At 34.9% G+C, this 7,450-nt stretch overlaps 1 long non-coding RNA gene across 1 annotated transcript; it reads left to right on the top strand.

Moving 5' to 3' along the window:
• Positions 1–2,535: 2,535 nt before the first annotated feature.
• LOC138065773 (uncharacterized) lies at positions 2,536–7,079 on the top strand. Its single transcript, XR_011138846.1, has 3 exons — positions 2,536–2,816; positions 4,911–4,958; positions 6,584–7,079. It is a non-coding gene; the product is annotated as an uncharacterized lncRNA (long non-coding RNA).
• The last annotated feature ends 371 nt before the right edge of the window (positions 7,080–7,450 follow it).

Raw genomic sequence — 7,450 nt, 5'->3', positions numbered from 1 at the left:
TACTCTTGAAACACAGTGGAACAGAGATCAATCCTGAAATCAGTTTCTAGTGTTTGAAAGAAGAATGATAGTTGCTTGCTCTCCTCACGCAGAATATGGTAGAAGAAAAACTGTTTCTTTCTTGTCCAAGAGGTATTCTTGTTGGAGTTTTAGTTCTTATATTCATGAGAGTTTTCACTAGGAAAGAGCTAGACTTCTGCCCTAAAGCTTACATGATCTTCCTCGAATACCATGAAATGATGTAACTATGTATAACAGAAGTAGGGACAGAGTCACATTTAAGAGAGAATGTGTTAGACCAATTTACAAGCAATGCTTACAAATATATAGAAATATATTTTAATATTGAAAATATTAAAGAAAATTGCTTTTCTTTATCGTACTAACGAGTATGCATGTGAAGTCATGTAGCATGCAAGATCAGTAACTTTTCATTTCTTTTTGAGAATCACTGCATGCATTAAACATCTAGAGAATTATACATCATAGTTATCTCTGGGAATCGTAGGAATGATTAACTTTAAAAAAAAATTAATCTAACAGCAAAATCATAAGAAATAAGAAGAAATAAAATATAGTCATGTGCTGCGTTGTTCCAGCTATGGTTTACGTAAACAACCTCATTTCTTATTTAGAACGAGACTAACATAGAAGATAATCGTTCTTTATCGTTGCTTACTATGCATGCTGTCAAAAAGCTTTGCTTTACTGTTTCATAAGTCCATTATGATTGCATCATTCTGCTTTCCAGTTCTTCTTCCTTTTCTTCCTGTTACAAGCAAACAAAACTAACTTCAATTTTTAAAATATTATTGATTTGTCCTTGAGAAACGAGCCTATTATCCAGCCTTGTTTACCTGAACTTTTGAAATAAATTAATAACTTGTATATTAGAAAGTAAGTGTATAGTGAAGTAAATCTATAAATTACATAAGTTGAAATAATTTTATAAATCTAAGCATCCAAAGAAAATAAACTGTTTATTTGTCCAGAGCCTTCAGGGAGTACTGTGTATGCTATGGGTATTCAGCAGCACACGCATAATGCTCTTCCTTATTCTATACACCTTAAAAAATCAGAAGGTTTGTGGGTGAAAAGATTGCATCCAAAGACTTCCTTCCCTGTATGCTCAGGTGCTAGAGCAGCAGCCTTCTCTAGCATATCACCTCGTACGGCGCGTTTAGGAGGGGAGTGAGCTAGTTACCTTAAATTCAACCCTGCTAAGTAGGTTGAGGCCTTCCTCCCTCTTTACCGATAAACAGTCACGTTCCACGTTCTGCTAGGAAGGCTTGTGGACATACAGGACACGGCCGAATTTCGTCTTTCCTGTGAATTTCGTTTTAGGGACCAAAAGCCTTTCTAAGATTAATCATCACTTAAACCCTATTTTATTTTCATTCCAGTTTCTTGGCAACTGGATATTATTTTAAAATACTAAAAAGCCCTTCCACGCTACAGATCTGTCAGCTCAGTGAAGTTTTAAGTTTGTATTCTATAAAACAAAATAAGGGACTTAGGGTGATACAGGCAAAACTATAGAATATACAGCTCTTAGTACAAGCTCAGTTTACTCATGTTTTCAGTCTAAGATTTCTTATTATAATAAGCATTTGACACTACTATATTCTTCAAAGTGCAATTTAAAAGAGTCCTTCAACGTCTTATGTCATTCTATTAAAGTTACATCTAAATGTTCCACTTGATAATAGTAAAAATAAGCTGTGGACAGAAGCTACAGAGTTCTTCAAGATACCTGAAATTGCAGAAGGATCTGGAGTAAATTAATAAAGATTGAACTGAGTTTTCTTGTCAGCTTGAGGTAGAATGAGAATTTCAATATCTTCTATTAGCCTTTTCAGAGTAGCTTTCCAGTTTCCCAGGGAACCTAATGTAAATTTGGTATTAATAAAAGATATCAGAATTGCAGATAATATGAATTTTCTGAAAAGGGGAATCGTGGTACTGGCATATCAAACATTATAAATCTTCCATCATGTTTCCCAAGTTGGTAAATATTTTTATGCACATTAATTTAAATTGCTATTTAGAGAATGAAAAAGCTAGTAAATACCAGAAAGTATTATATATAAAGGCAAAAGATTTCTCTCATTATAAGTTAGACAGCTGACGTATTCGATTCGTATTGTTAACATAGGTGATTAGATACGTGCTGAAAGTTCTGCATATACAAGCTATAGAGTCTTTCAAACATCAGAGACTATCACTCACCCAGTGTGTTCAGTAAGAGAAGTATGAGTCAGAGTGCAGTATGAGCTCTTTTTACAAATTATATTTCTCTGAAGTTTTCTAGGACACTGATATTAATTAAAGGGTGCATGGGAGTGTACTAAAAAGGAGTATTTCAGGGTAGTCTATCTATTCTTTCTGCAGTATGCTGAGAAGGGGTAGAGGGAAAAACCTAAAACATTGAGGTCAATCTTTCGTAAAACAGTTCAAGTATCAGATTTTCCATTTTCTGATGGAACCTAAGGTTAATTATAAAGATTGAAAATTTAGGATGACTGTGCACTCCCTGCTGTGAAACAACATGTCAGAAATAAAAGACAATATTTAGAGAATAGATTTATCAATGTGGAATACAATCATCTCCTGGCTATTCAGGAATCTTAACTAGTGCTTTAAACTACTGCTTTTCCCAACAGTGTCACAGAAAACTTCATGTGGTATTCAGCAGGCACAAGAAAGGATTTTTCTATTTTAAATTCTCCGGGAGAGGGTATCCGAACAGGATCACACTCTGAAAATTCACCTATGGCATAAGATTCTTGTCTCTGTGAGCTCCCTGGTCAGGAAAGGTAGGATAAACTGCCTAAATTACATTTATCTTTTGCTTTCTTCTATCTGTTGGAGTCAAACTGTCTCCAGTGAATGCAGAGGGAGTCTAGGGATTTGGTTGCTGTTGGGAATTAAACCGTATTCTGAGCAATTTTGCTCTGGTCTCAATTTTTCTTTAAGATGGAGATCATGTCTGTTAGTCTTCTGAGTCACTGCTTGAGTAACCAAGCAATTCTGTGTATTTTTTTATTTGAAGATTTGTGAATTACTTCTTCCATCCACTATTATGAAGCAAAACTAGCATTTTCCTGTGTATTTTAGAAAATATTCTGTGGCAATATGAGCTATGGTTCATTTTGTATAAATTAGTATTAAATGCAAAGAAGATAGAATGAGCAGATGTAGGGAAAAGACTTCTCTCAAACATCCAATGTCTGGATGACCATTTTGCTGTTGCAGTGCCACTTCTGTGTTAGAGAACATATTGTGGGGGTAGAATAAATTCTAAGGCAAAAATTAAACTGAAGATCAAACAGTATTTAAAAGAAGATACAGTATTTGACCCATTATTTGAGTCAGTCCCTAGAACTATTGAGTATTGGCTGCTATGTTTATTAAAAATTTCTTCAGAGAGCAAGTAAAAAAGTTGCTGAAATGGTGGGTAAACTTAAGCAAAGACATGAAATAGTATGTCAAATATTGTAGAGGAAATGACTCAAACTCAAACAAAATTCTCTGTTTAGCAGAGAACTGTTCTCTAAACAGTTTAGCTAGGAAAGGAGAAACTGCAGCTAAAGATTTGCAAAACATATGATTAAAAATGAGGTATACTTTCTTTGAATCCTTGTTAGAATAGACAAAAACAGTGTGGTTCCTCTTTCAGGTGCCACGCCAGTTTTGTGCAAAAATTTTGTATTGTATTCAATAGTTTTAGATTCACCTAACAGTTGCTCTCAAATGGTCTTTAGTAAAAATACAAAGTGAGTGGCAATCTTAGATAACCATGTTATTCAGCAAAAGTCTGCTTCCCGTATTGCACATTTAGGGGATAGTTTTAGTAATCTGGGTTTCATACTGGAACTAAAGTACGAAATCATGCCTTCAAACTTTCTGCATTTCCTGAGAGCTTAAGGATTCTAAACTCCATCACAATCTTCTCTTACAATTATCTCAGTTCCCTAAGAGCCATCTTTTAGCAAATATTTAATCTCAATTTCTTTTGTTGGTAATGGAGGTTGTCCCACAGTATTGTGAAGTCAGTGAGAAAAGGCCTTACTAACATTAGCGAGAACTGAATTGAGCTTAGAAACCCCTACCTCTGCTTTTTTTTTCCCCTCAGACTTTAATGCTTGTCACAGTATTTCATCTTCCTTTTTTCCAGATTACCAGGAGTTTAAAATTCTTCATTAGTGTTACATATGCCAAAAAACTATACAAGTAAAACATTATTGCTGTAGTCAGTGAAAGCTAATTTACTATCAATGCATTACTTAAATTTGGGTTATTGTACCCTCAGCATCTAAAGATAACCTACTAAAATGTATATACTTATCCTAATTCTTAGAGTAGACTCAAACTTCCTCATTAATAGTTTTCCAAAAGTCCTAGAGGAGGACTGAAGAGGCAAGAACCTTTTAACTTTATCCCAGTTCTTTCATCTGCCCTTATCCAGAAATCCTAACACGTTTTTAATATCTTTATCAAAAATTATGATGTTGAAAGTGGTGCTGGGTGAGAAGACATGCGGAGATGGATTTTGTTTTAACAATATCTTCCTAAAAATAAGTTCTGTCGTAAAAATACCTGATGCTGCTATTCATATTACTCCATGAGAAAAAGAATCCATTATTCTTCGAAGTAGAACCTTTTTTCTGTACACAATGTCAATAAAATGGAAAAAAAAGTAGGTTTATTATCTCTCAAACCTGGAAGTTTCAATTTCCTAGGGAACTTATCCTTCAGCTGATGAAGAGATTTGTTTTAGATTCATGGCATCTGTGGAAAACTATATATAAAATGGTAGCATTCTTATTGTCCTCTCATAAAAATGAAACAGAAATGTTTTTAGCTTGGCAAATTAACTTTACCGCTCCTTCTTTTTTGACAAATTACAGAAGATGACAGTGTTGGCACTTCGACTCTGCATCAACATATGTCCTGAGGTAAGTGTTTAAAAATACCTGCATTTGGCTGAGCTGTTTAAACCCTGATACAGAGAGATAGTTTTATGTTACAATTTACAGAGTTCTGAGTAGATGTTTCCATTTAAAACTACAGTCTATCAGTACTGGGACCATAAAAATTTCTCTTTTTTTTAATAAAATACATTGGGATCCCCAGGTGATGCAAATCTGTGCAACGCCTCAGAACTAAAGAGCAATTTGCACTAAGGACCTGGCTTTAGTAGATAGTGCAGGCCACATAAAAACTAAAGAAAAAATGCTTTAGCTGTAACTGAGCAGCTATCTTTTTGTCTGGTTTTGGAGAGAGGGGGAAACCTTATTTTAAAATGTCATTGAAATGACTTTTGTGCCCAACTGGAAAAGCAGTCTTCTACAATATAGAGAAGAAAGCAAGGGGATTATAGAGAGAGGACTGCTATTAACAGGATTTACTCATCCTTGAATATTCACTTTATAGTTTTGCTTTTGATAAAAAAACTATGATGTTTGGTAAAATTTTGAAGTGGCTAGTAGGAAAGCCCTTGTTTCTTCACTTCCAGCTGCAAGATGATTTGACGGGAAAGACAGCCATTGCCTTTCTATAACTCAAGTATCTTGAGAAAACATGCATTTTTGTGATATTGGATTTAATAATTATACTACCAGATTACTAAATGATTTTGTTTATGTGAAATGCATAGAATAATTATCAGTTATTATGCAAAAGAAAGGAAGACAGTTTTCTATTATATTTGCTTCATGACCACAAAAATCCTTTAAAAATATTAAAAGCTAGCTAAACCGATTCTTAGGTTGACTTTAGCAATTTATATTTTTCAATATATTACCTTTGTGTTGTGATAGCCCTAAAATTTACTTTTGGGGATGGAAGATTCAGATATCTTAAACCTATTGTCAGCCTGAAGTGATTAACACCTCTGAACCCAGCTGAGAGCATATAGCGAGCTCTATGTGTATTTTTCTCTCTTTGATGTTGGTATAGAGTATGCTTGTTAATGCAAAGATTTATATAGAATTTGAAATTCCATAGAGGAAGACACTTGTTGCCAAAGGATCCCCCTTGAGGTAGAGAAGGCATGGCCAAGAAACAACTGTTGTTGAGGGAGAAAAGTTGATTAAACCAGTTGTGTCTAACAAGTCTAAGAGATGATATGGGGTATAATTAAACTGCAAGGAAGGGAAAAATGTTTATTTCAGTTGGAGTAACTGTTCTGTTTCCTGAATAAATTGGCAGTTAATAAGCTTTGGGGTGGAAGATTATTCCTGACCAGTTCCCTTGAAGCACCCAGGAGATGGGTGGTCAGAATACTCTGTTTCATCATGAAGAGTTCGTTCAACCAGTGTATGCAACCCCAGAGGCTTCCAGGGGATGTGTTTGTCAGAGAATTATATGTAGTCAGTATAATTCAGGAAAAGAGTTATCTTTCAGATTTAATCTTGTACAAGTACGTTAAGCCATGTTCTTTCTATCATTTCATCACTTAGGCCTTTAACAAACAGTCACAACTGTGTTGTCTGCTCTGAGTGTTGCAGACAATCATTTTTGTTTGCACTTTACACACAAAAGGGTGGGGGATTTTAACTAGTGTCTTACCTTCCCCCAGTGTTCTCCAGACTGTCCCAGGGGAGGTGGATTTGTGCTCCCGGAAAAGCCTGTATATGTGGGAAGTTCCTTTGATGACCCGGGAACGGCCAAGAGAGCTCCGGCAACTAGTTCATACAACGGGAACTGTGCTTGGATCCAAAATGTCCTTCAGCAGATATAAATAACTCATTTTCCTCAAACTCTTCCTGTTACTCTAAAGGGAAAGTTTTTTTTTCAAGGATCTTCCTCTATTATATTAAGAATTACCAAAGTTCTGTATTTAACTCTTGTAAAGTGTAGTTGCATATTCCTTTTGAGAGGTATTACAGCTGTCTTTAGAAGGAATATTTAACCAATTAATTCAGCAACTACTTAACTATTGATTTTTTGCACGTTAGCTAATTAATCTGTCTTCTGATTAGCAAATCTATCACTTTCTGAGCTACTACTTCCAGTTTCTACTTCTAGCTAAATAAGTATAAAATAGGAAAGAAAAAATCCCCAATTAAAATATGAGACCCTATTAACATTTCAGAATTCCTTTTTTCACCTTCATCCTACTTATTTTTTTCATATACATATATAGATAAGTTTAAAAGCTTATTCAATGGCTATAGAGCACACATCAAGTGTGGAAAAAAATTGTAGCTTACTAAGCACGTACTAGGCCATTCAAATTAATTATTTTCTGCAGCGCTCAGCATCTGACTGCTCCAAAAGAGCTTCATGCTCCCTCTAAAAATTAAACAACTATCCTGTCTGAATTCCGTATTCAGATCACTGAAAGATGATATTTGCCTACTATGTGTGACTGAATGGCAACAGGCTTACAGAGGTACCACACGCAAGAAAACACTAAGCTTAGGGAAGCTGATAGTTAAGCTGT

The sequence above is a fragment of the Struthio camelus genome, chromosome 1 (genome assembly GCF_040807025.1).
Source record: "Struthio camelus isolate bStrCam1 chromosome 1, bStrCam1.hap1, whole genome shotgun sequence".
NCBI classification, from domain to species: Eukaryota; Metazoa; Chordata; class Aves; order Struthioniformes; family Struthionidae; genus Struthio; species Struthio camelus.
This window is presented reverse-complemented; position numbering and strand designations above follow the sequence as displayed.